Source organism: Orussus abietinus, unplaced genomic scaffold (assembly GCF_000612105.2).
Source record: "Orussus abietinus isolate OABI.00-Male unplaced genomic scaffold, Oabi_2.0 scaffold207, whole genome shotgun sequence".
NCBI lineage: Eukaryota > Metazoa > Arthropoda > Insecta > Hymenoptera > Orussidae > Orussus > Orussus abietinus.
This window is the reverse complement of record NW_019394359.1, coordinates 69618-87207: the sequence shown is the minus strand read 5'-3', so window position 1 is coordinate 87207 and position 17590 is coordinate 69618.

Sequence of the window (17590 nt, the reverse complement as noted above, 5' to 3'; positions counted from 1 at the left end):
CGGGACCGACCTCTGGAAAGGATCGTTTGTCACCGCAGAGTCGTTAACGACGTCGACTCCCGTTCGGAGATTTTCCGCAGGCTCTGAGAGACATGCCGAAGAGCCGACGATGCGGTCCGCACGCGGCTGGTTCGCGACTCCTCGGGTCACGAATCAGGACACCCAGGACGACATCTTTCGTGCCGATAATTAATAACCTAGACTCGTGACAGAATATCTTGAAGAGACCCTGAGATACACACCCGTGATGCTGAAGAGACAATCGCGACTGTTTTCGGGTTCTTTATGAAAGAAAAAATCCAGGATGAGGAAATTCGTCCTGACATTTAAGCCGATCCGAAAGTGGCGTCGAAGAGGTCTCGCATATGAATCCTACGGGTTGCATCTGCGTTCGATTTAATTATAAACATTTTTGCTGTTGGGACAATTACTCCTGCAGTAGGAGGGAAAATTTATCAGTAATGTCCTTTGCTAGAAGTGCAAGTTCCTTTTTTTTTCTCGGGTGGATACGCGCCATTAGAGGTATTTTTTAAGCTCTGCAAGACGTTCACATCCGCGAGATGTTGACTAATTATCGATACAAAAAATGTCAAAAAAAGTCGGAAATTACTGGACGAGACGACTGTGAAGAACACCCCGAAAAGTACTTTGTAGATCGCAGGGGTTGAGGGAGACATTAAAATGCGCTCTTGATCCTTTCAAGACGAAATTTAGAGATCCTCCCCCTTACAAGTCCTTGACTAATTATCGATAAATAAAAATTTAAAAAAAAGTCGGAAATTGCTGGACGAGGTGACTGTGAAAAACACCCCGAAAAGTACTTTGTAAATCGCAGGGGTTGAGGGAGACTTTAAAATGCGTTCTTGGTCCTTCCAAGACGAAATTTAGAGACCCTCCCCCTTACAAGTCCTTGACTAATTATCGATAAATAAAAATTTAAAAAAAAGTCGGAAATTGCTGGACGAGACGACTGTGAAAAACACCCTGAAAAGTACTTTGTAAATCGCAGGGGTTGAGGGAGACTTTAAAATGCGTTCTTGGTCCTTTCAAGACGAAATTTAGAGACTCTCCCCCTTAGAGGTCCTTGATTAATTATCGATAAATAAAAACTGCAAAAAATGTCGGAAAGTACTGGACGAGGCGACTGTGAAAAACACCCCGAAAAGTACTTTGTAGATCGAAGGGGTTGAGGGAGACTTTAAAATGCGCTCTTGGTCCTTCCAAAATGAAATTTAGAGACCCTCCCCCTTAGGGGTCCTTGACTAATTATTAATAAATAAAAAGTCAGCCGAAGAGCGGCCGCGATTTTTTCCTCTCCTTCGGAAGCAAGCCAAGCAGGACATCTTTCATCGGGAGGCCATGGCTTCCCTGAGGAATTCGGGTCCATCGGCTTCGTCGAAGAGGGGCTCCCTGAGGAATCGGCGGGAGCCTCGACGCGGAAGAAGGGCGGGGCAAGGGCCTCTAAGGTTGCCAGGTTGAAATCCAGCCGGGTTCGGTGTCCGGGGTGCGGAGGGTGCGCTATCCGACGGAATTTAGGGGGGTCGAGGTATCCGGTTCAACGGGGTCCTCCTCCGGGATTCCTGCAGGGCTTCGTCGGGCTAGAGTCCCTGCAGATGCACCTGCGGCCCGCACCCGGACGTAGAAATCCCACTCCTAAGAGTGCGCCCCTTCTTCGTCTTGCCCTCTTCGCCCTGCTGCCTTCGATCAGGAAATGCCACATAACCAGAAAATTAAACCAATTAAAAAAAGATACCATCTAAAGTCCTAATCAACGAATCCCTTCGGAGATCTTTCTCCACCCCTGCACTCTACAGAGTATTCGCCAGGGTGCTCTTCCGGGTCATTTCGTTCGTTACTTTCCGACTTTTTTTTGCAATTCTTATTTATTAATAATTAGTGTAGGACCTCTAAGGGGGAGGGTCTCATAATTTCGTCTTGAAAGGACCAAGAGCGCATTGTGAAATCTCCCTCGACCCCTGCGATCTACTACGTACTTTTCGGGGTGTTCTTCAAAATCGTCTCATCAAGTATTTCCGGCTCTTTTTCGCGACTTTCATTCATCAACAGTTAGTCAAGGACCCCTAAAGGGGAGGGAATTAAAATATCGTCCTACAGATAGGAACGAGAGCGCATTTTAAATATCCCTCAACCCCTTCGCTCTACAAGATCCTCTTCAGGGTGTTCTTCAAAATCGTCTCACCCATTACTTTTCGACTCTTCCTCACGATTATCATTTACCAATAATTAGTCAAATACTTCCAAGGGGGTGGATCTCGAAATATCGCCCCACAACCCAGAACAAAATCGCATTTTAAATCTCCGTCAACCCCTGCGCTCTACAAGATCCCCTTCAGGGTGTTCTTCAAAATCGTCTCACCCAGTACTTTTCGACTCTTCCCCACGATTATCATTTACCAATAATTAGCCAAATGCTTCCAACGGGGTGGATCTCAAAATATCGTCCCACAACCCAGAACAAGATCGCATTTTAAATCTCCCTCAACCCCTTCGTTCCACAAGATCCTCTTCAGGGTCCTCTCATCCAGTACTTTCCGACTCCTATTCGCGATTATCATAAATAATTATTAATGATGATAACGAACAAAAGATAATGATTATTGATTTCATTAATGACGATTGATGACATATATGAGACGATTAGCCTCCAAGAGCAAAGTCTAGAAATTTGTCCTGCGGAAAGGAACGAGGAGCGCATCCTAATCCTGCTCCCCAGCATCCTGGACCACTCTTTCGCCCCCCGGATAACGGGATGCAAGTCGCCCCCGTATTTCGTCCTCGAGTGGAAGTCTTATGGAAACGCGCCCACGACGTCTCGGGCCGGTCCCACGAGGAGAGACGAGACCATATGGGGTTACGTGGGTGGGCGTGCACGCGTTATGCCACCTGCTACTCGCGTAACGTCCACGCACGACAGCGGCCTTAAAACGACTCAGTTCCCCCCCCAGTTGAAGGGGGGCTTCGCCTGCGCGCGCATTCCGTTGCGTAAGAAGGCGTTATGGCTCCCCACTTCTCGCGGAAGAAAAAAAAATCCCCCTTCCCCCCCCCCCCTCTTGGAGGGGAAGGGTGGCCTTTCGCTCTTTCGGGCGTCCCGGGTGTTAAGGGTGTCCCCTGCCGAGGGACTCCCGGGGGACCCTCGCTTTGGGGGAGTCCTGGACGACTGCCAGGCCTCGTTTCGAACTCTCGCTCCCACGATCTGCCTCGACTGCGTCTTATCGCTATCAGGAATAGAGAGGAATAGAGAGGAATAGGTGGAGGTTATGTATGACTTGAAGGGATATTTTCATATTTTTGGAAATTTGATTTGATGGGATTTTTATGTGTTTTTATGTGTCGCTCAAACGATCTGCATCGGATGCGTCTTATCGTTATCATGAATATTTCGGAATAGAGAGGTGTAAGTCAAGGTTACGTATGACTTGAAGGAAGATTTTCATATTTTTGGAAATTTCATTTGATGGGGTTTTTATGTGTTTTTATGTGTCGCTCCCATGATCTGCCTCGGATGCGCCTTATCGTTATTATAAATATTTCGAAAAAGAGAGGAATAAGTGAAAGTTACGCATGGTTTCAAAGAAGATTATCATGGTTTTGGAAATTTCATTTGATGGGGTTTTTATGTGGATTTGCCTCGGATGCGTTTTAAAGCTATCAGGAATATTTCGGAAAAGAGAGGGATAAGTGTAGTTTATGTATGGTTTCAAAGAAGATTTTCATATTTTGGGGGAATTAATTTAATGGGGTTTTTATGTGGATTTGTGCCGGATGCGTCCTATCACTATCACGAATATTTCGGAAAAGAGAGGAATAAGTGATAGTTACGTATGGCTTGAAGAAAGATTTTCATATTTTTGGAAATTTCATTTGATGGGGTTTTTATGTGGATTTGTGCCGGATGCGTCTTATCGCTATCACGAATATTTCTGAAAAGAGAGGAATAGATGGAGTTTACGTACACTTAAAGTAAGATTTTCGTATTTTTGGGAATTTTGTTTGATTGACATTTTTATATGGATTTGCGCCCAATGCGCCTTATCGCTATCACAGATATTTCGGGAAGGAGGAATTGATAAAGGAGTTTATATAGACCTCGAAGAAAGATTTCCATATTTTTGGGAATTTTGTTTGATTGAGACTTTTATGTGGATTCGCCTCGAATGCCTCATATATCGCTATCACGACTATTTTATGACAAAAGAGAAATAAATGGGGGAGTTTATGTAGAGCTTGAAACAAGATTCTTGTATTTCTTCCGGAATACCCCATGGTGCTTTCCGAGGGTCGGTTTTCGAAATCGAGTCTCTGGGGATTTTCTAAGAAGATGTGAAATCCTATCCCTAGGGATTTGAGAGGATGTCCAAAGTGATGAATCGAAGCTGTCCCTGCTGGTAAAATATTTATTAAACATTCATTTGTAAGTTACCTATTACTCCCCAAAAACACTGCGACACCTAAGAATCAAAACTTTGCCTTATTTCAATAATCAAAACTAATCCTTAAACTAAAACAATATGTTTCAACGCTATCTACAGTGTCGCGATTTTCTTTTGCGAGCAAGGTACTTATCAATTATTTACCCGTGATAAAAGTAGGTAAATGAATTCCCCGCATTTATGAAAATGTCGTTAAAAAGAATTGCGTAGCCTTTTGTAGGTTAGGTTGGGACAGTTCAATCTACATTGTATAATTCCCGGTAATGGACCTGGGTTTGCATATTTTGTCGCTCGGCGGGGGTACGAGGGTGTAATATCGAGTCATCGAGTAAATCATTCCAAGGAAGTTCCTTTATTGGCCTCGCCAGAGCTCTCGAGCGGTGAGTAAGGAAGGTTGCTCGTTAGCGAGTCGCGGGTCGGCCTCGGGTTTCCGCTCGCCTCGCACTTCCGGGATCGCGGAAGGGGATCTCCGGTTCCGCGAGCCGAGCCGAATGTGCCCGAACAGGGCCGAGTCGAGCCGAGTCGAGCCGAGTCGAGCCGAGAGGCGAAAAACGCGAGAAGGGAGCTCGGCGTTCCCGCCAGGAAGGATCAGGACGTCCACGTGGAGCCGTGGAGTTCTTTGTCGTGATAAAGGGTGATAGCGATAATAGTGGCGGTTAAGATGGACTAACACGATCGGTGGATGGAACGAGTAGAATGAGGAGAGTTGAGATCATGTGAGGTGAGGAAGAGAGAAGCAAGGATATAAGATTGGATAGGGAGAATGATAGAGAGAGGGGCGATACTAGGGAATGAAGGAGAAAATTAGGAAGAGAGGCAGGGAGAATGAAGGAGGGAGAGGGAGGAAATCAGGGAGTGAGAGGAAGGGCAGGGAATGAAGAAGACACGAATAGGGAGCACGAGAGGGGAAAGTGGGGAGAGAAAAAAATCAGAGCAACAGGACCAAGAAAAGAGGACGTTATAATCGGAGGGCGAGAGAAGGAAAACTAGAGAAAGAAGAGAAAATCGGGACTCGAATAAGATCAGAGAACCGAATAAGGCGGGATCAGGGAGATCGAGAGAGATAAAACAAGCGAAAGAGGAAGAAATGAGAGAACGAAGAGAACGGAATCAAAAATGAAGAAACGAGACCAGTAAAGGAGGAAAAAATGAAGAAACGAAAGAAAATGGAATCAGATATCCAGGGGCGAAACCAGCGAAAGAGGAAAAAAAAATGAAAGAACGAAGGAAACGGAATGAAAAATGAAGAAACGAGACCAGTAAAGGAGGAAAAAATGAAGAAACGAAAGAAAATAATCAGATATCCAGGGGCGAAACCAGCGAAAGAGGAAAAAAAAATGAAAGAACGAAGGAAACGGAATGAAAAATGAAGAAACGAGACCAGTAAAGCAGGAACAAATGAAGAAACAAGACCATCAAAGGAGGAAAAAATGAAGAAACAAGACCATCAAAGGAGGAAAAAATGAAGAAACGAAGAAAACGGAATCAAAAATGAAGAAACGAGACCAGCAAAGGAGGAAAAAATGAAGAAACGAAAGAAAATGGAATAAAAAATGAAGAAAGGACACCAACAAAGGAGGGAAAAAAATGAAAGAACGAAGAAAGCGGAATGAAAAATGAAGAAACGAGACCAGCAAAGGAGGAAGGAAATGAAGAAACGAAAGAGAATGGAATCAGACATCGAGGGACGAAACCAACGAAAGAGGAAAAAAAATGAAAGGACGAAGAAAACGGAATCGGAGATCGAGAGATGAAAGCAGAGAACGGGGGAGAAACTCAGGAAGAGCGAAGGGGATGGGGGGATGGGGGGATGTGGGGGGGGAGGGCGCCGGTAGACGCGATTCGCTCGCTCAAGGGAAGGAAACCCGGAGGTGGAGGGTAGCTGGAACGAACGGAAGTCGAAAGAGAACGGCGGAGAGAACGGAAAGGCGGCCGGGGGCGGCGGGACAGGAACCGGAACTCGGAGCGCGGCAACGCGGACCGACTCGGCCCCGATATGGCGGAAGCGTCGCGTTTGCCGGAAGTCGCCAAGGAAATGAAACGCCTCCCGGCCAGGCCGGGCCCCCGGCTCCTTTCCGCTGCTTCCCCGCTTCCTTTCCGCTCCTCCCCCGCGCCGTGAGCGACGAGTCGACCTCGAGCGGTCGATTTCGGCGCGACCGCGCGACCGCGATTCCGCTTGGGAGAAACCGCTCCTTTGTTCCGCGACGGCGACGCGCGGCTAGCCCCGTGACCGAGGCGCTTTCCGGCGCGCTCCGCTTCCTCGACGCGAAGCGGCCGCTAGCGGAAAGTGATAAGGATGATTTTTCGGGACTTGGGGTCCGACTTTTCGGACGGGTTGATCATTCACGAAGAAGGGGTGGTGGAACTTGAAAGGGAGGGAGAAGGTGCGGGGAGGATACGGGAGGATGCGGGGGAAGGCGGTTGAGATTTGGTAAAGATGCTGTCGCGGGGCGGGAAGGATGCGGGAAGGATGAAGCGGCGATGCGGTGGGGATGCGGCCCCGATCCCGGAGCGGGGCGGGAGGGATGCGATCATAATCCGCTCGTAATGCGTTAGGTTGTCCAGAGAATGCGGTCGCGATCCGGTAGCGGTGCTGGGAGGATGCGGAAAGAATGCGGTCGCGGTATGAGAAAGATGCAGTCGCGATGCGGCAAAGGCGCGGAAAGGGTTTCATCACGGTGATGCGAGGATGCGGTCGCGATCCGGCAAAGACGCGGAAAGGATTTCATCACGGTGAAGCGAGGATGCGGTCGCGATCCGGCAAAGACGCGGAAAGGATTTCATCACGGTGAAGCGAGGATGCGGTCGCGATCCGGCAAAGACGCGGAAAGGATTTCATCGCGGTGTAGCGAGGATGCGATCGCGATGCGGCCGCAATCTAGTAGCGATGCGGCCGTAATCCGGTCGCGATGCGGCAAAGGCGCGAAAAGGATGTCATCACGGTGAAGCGAGGATGCGGTCGCGATGCGGCAAAGACGCGGGGAACATTTCGACACGGTATAGTCAAGATGCGGTTTCGATGCGATCGGAATCCTGTCGCGGGACGGCAAGGATGCGGAGAGAACGCGGTCGCGATCCGGCCGCGACTCGGATGCCGTCGTCGCGCGATCCGGATGCGGTCGCGATCCGGTCGCGACCCGCGACATCGCTCTTTCGGCGGAGAGGAAGGAGCGAGTCGGTCCCTCCTTCCGCTCCCGCCGAGACAGCCGGAGAATAGGACCGGGTATTAATAGCGAGACTCGGCGAGAGAGGCGACTGGAAGCCGGAACCGAGCAGCGCACCTCCTCGAGAGAGGTCGCCTTATTTATAAGCACAATGCGGCCCCACGCCGCTCCCACGCCGGCGACGAGCGCGAGCGCGCCGACCGCGCCGACCGCGCGGACTTCGCTCGCGCGGCGGGTTCCGAGCCCGGAATAGACGCGGAATGGAAGCGGAATTGGCCGGGAGCGCATTGTCCAAGCGGCCCTCCGCCCGGCGCCGGACCGCGCGGCCTTCTTTTTCTTACCTCGAAACGTTTTTCATTTTTTTCTTCTCTCTAAACGTTTTTCATTTTTTTCTTCCCTCTAAACGTTTTTCATCTTTTTCTTCCCTCGAAACGTTTTTCATTTTTTTCTTCCCTAGAAACGTTTTCATTCTTTTTCTTCCCTCGAAACGTTTTTCATCTTTTTCTTCCCTCTAAACGTTTTTCATTTTTTTCTTCCCTCGAAACGTTTTTCATTTTTTTTCTTCCCTCTAAACGTTTTTCATTTTTTTTCTTCCCTCTAAACGTTTTTCATCTTTTTCTTCCCTCTAAACGTTTTTCATTTTTTTCTTCAATTACGAAGTCATTCCGAAATTTAATCGACAAAATCTGTCATTTTAACTCATCGGAAAACTAGAGAGAGGAATTTAAGCTGCTCCTCCCTGCTCCTATCCCTGAATAATTGAATATATTTAGTTATTACTGAAACACTTCATTATCCTTCCAAAGTCGTTTCGAAACTTAAATTAAAAATTCTGCTATTATAAATCTTTTTTTATAGAAAAAACAGAGTCGGGAGTTCGAGTCAGCCCTCGCCATTGTTATCAATAAATAATTTGATTTATATAAGTATCACCAAATTCGCTTCACTGAATAATTGAATTTATTTTATCATTGAGTCATCTCATTATTGTTCCAAGATCGTTTCAAAATTGAAATGAAAAATCCACTCATGTATCTCACTCTTATCAATAAAGTAGGAGTTTCAGTCGCCTCTCGCCGTTATCGTAAATAATTCCATTATCATTTCAAACTTTCAATTAAAAGATCCCTCCTTTTAACATATTTTTATAGAGTCAGAAGTTCCACTTACCCACACCGTTATCAATAAATGACTATTATGCCATTATCGACTCGGTATTATCTACTCGTTATTCCCGTGTTCTCAATTTCCTCCAAGTCTTCCCAGAAGATAAGTCCCTCCTTTCCCGGAAGAAAAGTTCGTTTTTCCTCATCCAATCACTCTTCTTGCGTTCTCCACCGCACGCGGCGTTCTCCACCGCAAGCGGCGTTCTCCACCGCAAGCGGCGTTCTCCACCGCACGCGGCGTTCTCCACCGCAAGCGTCGTTCTCCACCGCACGCGGCATTTTCCACTGCAAGCGGCGTTCTCCACCACAAGTGGCGTTCTCCCCCGCAAGCGGCGTTCTCCACCGCAAGCGGCCTCGCCTCTCGGAGGCGCTGTCCCGAAAATTCCGTCCGCGTTTCCCCGCAGACAGTAAATCAGGGTTGCAAGACGCGCCGCCGATTCCTATCGTTTCCTCGTGGTGGTTGTTGACCCTTCTTTCATCCTTCTTCCCCCGTCTCCGCATGTCGGGCACGCTTGCGGCTCGTGGCCGCATGCGGAAAGAGCACCTCTCTAAAGGTGGCTACACACGGGACGATAGAGTATTACGATAAATCTGTGCAACCAATCGGTGCAGATTTACCTCACAATAGGAGATCTGGATTTTACTGCACAGATATTAATCGCTACGATTCGTCATTACTTAAGGTGATATGAAATGGTCATTCTATGTATATAGACATATATTTTTTTATAACGTTATATATACATATATAATGTTAACATATTTATCATACATTTCTCAAAACTGAGTGCACCGAATCATTTGAAACTTCGTCACGTGATTGTGAAGACGCTAAGGAAGAATGCAATGTTTGTGAAATTTCAATTTTCAACAAAAAACTTGTTTTATTTAGCCTAGACTAGAACAAAAATCACATTTTTTTGTGAAAAATAAAATTTCACGAGCTTTGCCTTCGTCCTTAGGGCCTTCATGATCACGTGTTAATGTTTTCAATGATTCGGTGTACCCAGTTTGGAGAAAAGTTTTATCAATATTTTTTGACACTTTGATATATACAATGACCCATTCATATCGCTTTAACTACCTTTACAGAAATCCTTCGAAATAATGGAAATTATGAAAAAAAAAAAAACGGAATGATCTCGACATTTCTTTTATTTATCCCGGATGTTCTAATTTTTAGCGTTTTCAAAGTGTTATCGGTACAGAAGCGACGCTCGCAAAATTAGGATTTATTTTCGGGCGGGAAAACAATTCAAGATGGCGTCTCGAAAGGTCTCGAGATTTGAAAAAGATTATGAAAAAGGAAAAAAAAACAGAATTATCTCGACATTTCTTTTATTTATCCCGGATGTTCTAATTTTTAGCGTTATCCGCAAAATTAGGATTTATTTTCGGGCGGGAAAACAATTCAAGATGGCGTCTCGAAAGGTCTCGAGATTTGGGGTAAAACGGGAGAAAGCCGTTATGCTCCTTTCCGAGGGGCTACAAAAGGCCTTTTATTTAGCAATATCTTTTGAGCTCGGCTCGGTCGCGATAATATGTGCGGTAACGAGCGCGAGGGAACGATCGTAATGACGTGATTATATGCCTTTCTTACTTCGTGACTCGGTTCTAAGACTAGTGAGAAGCCAATAAGGTAACTACTGTTCTCGGAGGAAATTTCTTCATAAGAAGGAACCACCTCGTCTTGGAGGCTTCCCTATAATCTCGCCAATTGCCGGTTTAACGTTCAAGGTGGGTGTACGGTAAATGCCGAATTTTTCGAGACTATTTAGACGCACTAATTACACGCAAATACTTCCCCGAAAATAATTTCCATGTACACTGGAAAGGATCCATGGAAATTTGCATTACACTTTTGCACCCTACACAATTTAAGTTTTACATGAAGAAATGTAAAGTGGAAAAATTACAAGTCAGAAAATGTATAAATACCCGTGGCATTGTATATTTCCTGCATTTTTACTTTAATTAAATGGAACATTATATTGTCATTTTTCTCGTGGCGTATAAGACGTTTTACATGAAGAAACTTAAAGTGGAAAAATTACAAGTCAGAAAATGTATAAGTACGCGTGGCATCGTATATTTGCTGCATTACCGCAATTTCACTTGAATTAAATGTAACGTTACATTGTCATTTCTCTTGTGGCATATAAGACGTTTACCATACATGTGAATATACAGGTTAAATGGTAAATTTACATATTAATGCGTATAAATATACGGTGCTGGGGAAAAATACATAGGATGTAAACTTGGCCAATCAAATCGTCTAAATTCAATCACGTGATCCCCACATATTTCACACGATTCGGTTCGATACTCTTAAACAAAGTGTCTTATTTGAATCGACTGATTACAGGGGGTTTCAAAGTTTCAGACGGTTCAGTTCAATACTAAAAAAAAGTGCCTTATCCGACCTTACTGATTTGAGAGGGGTTTCAGTCAAAGTTTCAGACGGTTCAGTTCAGTACAAAAAGAAAAGTGCCTTATCCGAATCGACTGATTTGAAAGGGGTTTCAGTAAAAGTTTCAGACGGTTCAATTAAATCCTAAAAAAAAAGTGTCTTATTTGAATCGACTGATTACAGGGGGTTTCAAAGTTTCAGACGGTTCAGTTCAATACTAAAAAAAAGTGCCTTATCCGAATCGACTGATTTGAGAGGGGTTTCAGTAAAAGTTTCAGACGGTTCAATTAAATCCTAAAAAAAAAGTGTCTTATTCGAATCGACTGATTTGAGAGGGATTTCAGTCAAAGTTTCAGACGGTTCAATTAAATCCTAAAAGAAGATGCGTTACTCGAATTGACTGATTTGAGAGGGGTTTCAGTCAAAGTTTCAGACGGTTCGGTTCAATACTCTTAAAAAAAGTGTCTTATTTGAATCGACTGATTACAGGGGGTTTCAAAGTTTCAGACGGTTCAGTTCAATACTAAAAAAAAAGTGGCTTATCCGAATCGACTGATTTGAAAGTGGTTTCAGTCAAAGTTTCAGACGGTTCAATTAAATCCTAAAAGAAGATGCCTTACTCGAATTGACCGATTTGAGAGGGGTTTCAGTCAAAGTTTCAGACGGTTCGGTTCGATACTCTTAAAAAAAAAGTGTATTATTCAGATCGACTGATTAGAAGGGGGGTTTCGCTTAAACTAAAACCTCGATTCTACCTTCCCAGTTTACAAGGAACAAGTCGATCGTGCTTCGGCCAACTTCTCGAGAGATCTGGTCCAGCGGGAAAGCGTGTCTCGTGGGCGAGAAAATCGGAAATCCCGGCGTACAATCGACGTTATTCCGCATATGTAATTGAATCTGTAAGCGGGCCGAACTCCGCGGCGTAATCGTCGAAATGCACCGTAACTCGGGAACGGCTTTCCGAAATTCTCTCCGTCTATTACTGGTGAGAGTGGGCTGCGGTTACGATCGGTGGTAACGCGGTTATGTCGATCGATTGCGATATCTCGTGCCGCGAAAAAGCCTGTCGCGTGCGATACGCCGACCGAGTAAACGCGTTCAGGAGACAGGCACCGTATGTTTCATATATTATTGTTTTGCAACGTGGATGGGAAAAATTATGCGAGTCCGGTACAGGGCGCGGAGATCTATGACTGATTTTCCATCGACCTGTGCTCTCCTCTTTATCAATGGCTTTTCATTGCCTTGCAATAATTTTCCATCGATTTCCATATTTTTCATCCCTCCCCTTCGTCACGCGATTTTTAATCGATTTAATGCATGACAATGAACGTCTTACTTCTCATTTTAATTTTTATCAATTGTGCCCATAATTATGAAAGTGGTCTCTAAGTCATATATTTTTTGTTTCGTGAAATTACATTGAATTAATTTCGTTTGAAATAATATGGCGTGAAATAACTGATAAACTCATTTTTTTTTTTTTAATTTTGACTTAGACCAATTTCATAATTATGGGCACAATTATGAATTATGCTTCCTTATTACTTGATTTCTCTACACTTTTTATCTTATAGATAGTTATTTCAGGGCAGTTCCAAGTTCCCAAGGGATTTCTCTTTTTTTGTCTCGCCATCTAAAACAAGATTGCTTCATTTTACTACATATATAATAACTCTTTCATATCATCTTAATGTTTTCTTTTTCATCTCTTGATTATTTATTTAATTATTGTTTTCTTTTTCATTTCTTCAAGATATTTAATCCAGAAATCCCCCAGGTTTCTGTGGGATTTCTGGACTTACGATACACTGGGGCTGTTGCGTCGATCAGCTGTCGATCTCGCTCGGCGGAAAAGCGTATCGCGGCCCGTTGAGGTAACGCTCGTATTTTTTTGTTTAACGGGGTACTTTGTATATAAAATGACCCTTTAACATTATCTTAATGTTTTCTTTTTCGTCTCTTGAGGACATTTAATTAAGGGTGTCCCCAGGTTTCTGTAGGATTTCTGGACTTACGATACACCATCGTTATTGCGTCGATCAACTCTTGATCTCGCTCGGCGGAAAAGCGTATCGCGGCTTGATGAGGTAACGTTCGTATTTTTTTTTTTTAACGGGGTACCCTGTATATAAAATGACCCTTTCATACCATCTTAATGTCTTCTTTTTCATCTCTTGATTATTTATTTATTTAATTAAGAGCATCCCCAGGTTTCTGTAGGATTTCTGGACTTACGGTACACCGTCGTTGTTGCGTCGATCAACTCTCGATCTCGCTCGGCGGAAAAGCATATCGCGGCTCGGTGAGGTAACGCTTGTATTTTTTTTTTAATGGGGCACCCTGTATATAAAATGACCCTTTCATATCATCTTAACCCTTTCGTTACCTTGGATGAGATATCTTGCGACCCAATACTGGCCGATCAACGCTTTTGACGAGATATCTCGCGACTCGATACTGGCCGATCAACGCTTTTGACGAGATATCTCGCGACCCGATACTAGCCGATCAACGCTTTCGCGAGATATCTTGTCAAAAGCGTTGATGGGCTAGTATCGGGTCGCGAGATATCTCGTCAAAAGCGTTAATCGGCCAGTATTGGGTCGCGAGATATCTCGTCAAAAGCGTTGATCGGCTACTACCGGGTCGCGAGATATCTCGTCAAAAGCGTTAATCGGCCAGTATTGGGTCGCGAGATATCTCGTCCAAGGTAACGAAAGGGTTAATGTTTTCTTTTTCATCTCTTGATTATTTATTTACTTAATTAAGAGTATCCCCAGGTTTCTGGGGGATTTCTGGACTTACGATACACCGGGTCTGTTGCGTTCGATCAGCTCTCATCTCGCTCGGCGGAAAAGCGTATCGCGGCCCGGTGAGGTAACGCTCGTATTTTTTTTTTTTTTTAATGGGGTACCCAGTATATAAAATGACCCTTTCATATCATCTTAATGTTTTCTTTTTCATCTCTTGATTATTTATTTAATTATAAGCATCCCCAGGTTTCTGGGGGATTTCTGGACTTACGATACACCGGGGCTGTTGCGTCGATCAGCTCTCAATCTCGCTCGGCGGAAAAGCGTATCGCGGCCCGGTGAGGTAACGCTCGCGCGTTTCCGCGCGAGCTCGCGGCCCGCGCCGTAAACGCAACGGGAGCGTGAACGCACTCGTTCGGATTGTGATCTCTGAACCCGATATACCGGCGATCCAAGGCTGGGGAGGGGTGCCGATAAATATGCAATTTATATATCTCGCTCGGCGGTAACGCGCGATTGCATCAGCTGGACACTTTCGAGCATTAGCATAAGGCATTGTTGCGAGCGCCGACCGGCAGCGCACCCAGCACGCGTTTTCCTGGCCTCGAAGGACGACCGCGCGAATTCCTCGAGAGGAAACCTATCCTTCCCTAGGAACTTTCGAAAGGTGTGCGAATTTCACCTCTTCCTACGACTAAGGTCTTCAGGGCTGCACCTGTGTAGAGGGATAGGTCATGTCCGAGCGGGTCTTCGCGGACGTAGGGTACGCGCACCTGTAATTGTGATAGCGGGCTAACTCATGTATTTGTTTTTTTAATAAGTAACCACAAGTTAATTTTTTTAATCCACGGGATATAAAACACGGGATGAATTTATTCTTTTTTTATTTTACATTTTTTTATTTAGACCGTTGTCATAATAACAGGTACGCGTACCTTACGTTCATGAAGACATTCTTTTTCATGAAATCATTTCCACTTGATGTTAACCTGTTATCGTTTGGATTGCAACTGACGATTGTTACAAAAATAATCAAACGAACTGCGAATGATGTTAACAATTGTACTCGTAATTATGAAAGTGGTCTGTCATTAATCTCCTTATTGAAAAGTAACGCCACTTTGCGATTTGAATGCAATTTAAATATCATTAATCTCCTTGTTGAAAAGTAACGCCACGTTGCGATTTAATTGCAATTTAAATATCATTAATCTCCTTGTTGAAAAGTAACACCACGTTATGATTTAAATGCACGCAATAAAAAACACGGGATGAATTTGTTTTTTTTTTTAGATTTTTTATTTTGACGTCTTTCATATTTATGGGTACAGTTACACTTGTTCGCAGTTATTAGGTTGTCCCATAAGTTCCTTCCGCGCCGTGTATTCATTTCGTATATAAAAAAAAAATAAGGGAAGAAACTTATGAGACACCCTAATAGTTTTTCAGTTTACATTTATGAACTGGCCAAACACCCTGGTTCCACTCGAGTCCCACGTTTATTCCGGCCTCGTTCCTCGCAATTCTTCATGGAACCGAATTATAGCGACTTTGGAACCAGAGGATTCAATCGAGAAATTTGAAGTCTTGTTTATGTTCATGAAGTTTCCAAAGACTCTGGTTCCACTCGAGTCCCACGTTTATTCCGGCCTCGTTCCTCGCAATTCTTAACAGAACCGAATTATAGCGACCCTGGAACGAGAGAACTCCGACGAGAGGTTCCCTGTTTCCGGTCCGCGCTCTCGCCTTGGCCGGCGTTTCCTTCCGGTTAGCTCGTCCCGGATCGGCGCGGAAATCGATCCGAGGTCGCGATCCAAGTCCGATGCCGAGAAAGAGGGAAAGATGGAATTCCATCCTTCGGTCTCGGGAGGCGATCGATTCTCGGCCCGGAAAGCCGAGGCAAAGCAGGGCTTACGTAAGCCCCGGCGATATGTATTATGCAACTCCGCGGCTTCCTGGGGGTTATCTAACGAGCGCCCGAGGAGAGCACGGTCGGCCGGAAGTCGAGGCGAAGACGGCTCTCTCGCTTCCGGGAGCGGGTCCCGAGGGACGTCGGGAAGACGCGGGACGAGCGGAACTGAGCTTGGCAGAGCCTCTTCCTCTCGGACACGCCTGGCTGGCTACTTGCTCGTCCTCTCCCACAGGCTGGACGCGCTCGACAACAATGGCGAAGCGCGCCTTCGCCGCCCGAAGGAACCCACTCGTCCGCGATAAAGAGACCGCTGATCTCTGTACCGACTGGCTAACCGAATCCTACTTGGCGTGTACAGAGAGTTCTATGACAAATTGAAGGCCCGCCAGCGCTACTGAACGCGAGTCGCCGTGCTAAGCACTGCCGCGCGTGCATGAGAAAGTGCAGAAGGTACCGGTCTCAAGTTTTGGAGTTAACGTCCAGAGTGGAAGAAAATCGGGGCCGGGGTTTTTTCCATCCTTCTTCTCGTTGAAAAACGAGGAGAAAAGTCTCGGGGGATTTTTCTCTACAGTGAATGGATTGCCGGGAATAATTTATTGAAAATGGACGTTTAGGCGCGTCGATTGGCGGACGCGAATCGGAGAGCACGCTGTAAGTTGCAGCGACGCGCCTTGTTGGGTATTCTTCAATAATTTATTACGGGCAAACTATGCGTCGTAGAGAAAAGTTTTATAGGACTTTTCGAGTCCGTTTTCAATGAGGATAACGATGTATAATCCGTGGCCACGAATTACACCCTTACACCCTGTATAGTCAGTATAGAGATCGACGATCGACTTACGGCGCGCTGACCCGATTCATGCTTTGCAAACTCCACGCGCCTTGCTGGGTATTTTTGAATAATTTATTACAGGCAAACTATGCGTCATAGAGAAAAGTTTAATAGGACTTTTCGAGTCCGTTTTCAACGAGAATAATGATGTATAATCCGTGGCCACGAATTACACCCCTACATCCTGCATACTCAGTATGAAGATCGACGATCGACTTACGGCGCGCTGTCTGATTCACGCTTTCCAAACTCGACGCGACTGCTTGTCCATTTTTCAACAATTAATTACAGACAAACTATGCGTTGTAGAGAAAAGTTTTATAGGACTTTTCTGCTCCATTTTCAACGAGGATAACGATGTATAATCCGTGGCCACGAATTACACCCTTACACGCTATATACTCAGCATGGAGATCGACGATCGACTTACGGCGCGCTGTCCGCTTCACGCTTTTCAAACTCGACGCGCCTGGTTGTCCATTTTTCAATAATTTATTACTGGCAAACTACGCATCATAGAGAAAAGTCCTACAGGACTTTTCTGCTCCATTTTCAACGAGGATAACGATGTATAATCCGTGGCCACGAATTACACCCTTATACCCTGTTTAGTCAGCATAGAGATCGACGATCGACTTACGGCGCGCTGTCCGATTCACGCTTTCCAAACTCGAGGCGCCTGCTTGTCCATTTTTCAACAATTAATTACAGGCAAACTATGCGTCGTAGAGAAAAGTTTTATAGGACTTTTCTGCTCCATTTTCAACGAGGATAACGATGTATAATCCGTGGCCACGAATTACACCCTTATACCCTGTTTAGTCAGCATAGAGATCGACGATTGACTTACGGCGCGCTGTCCGCTTCACGCTTTCCAAACTCGAGGCGCCTGCTTG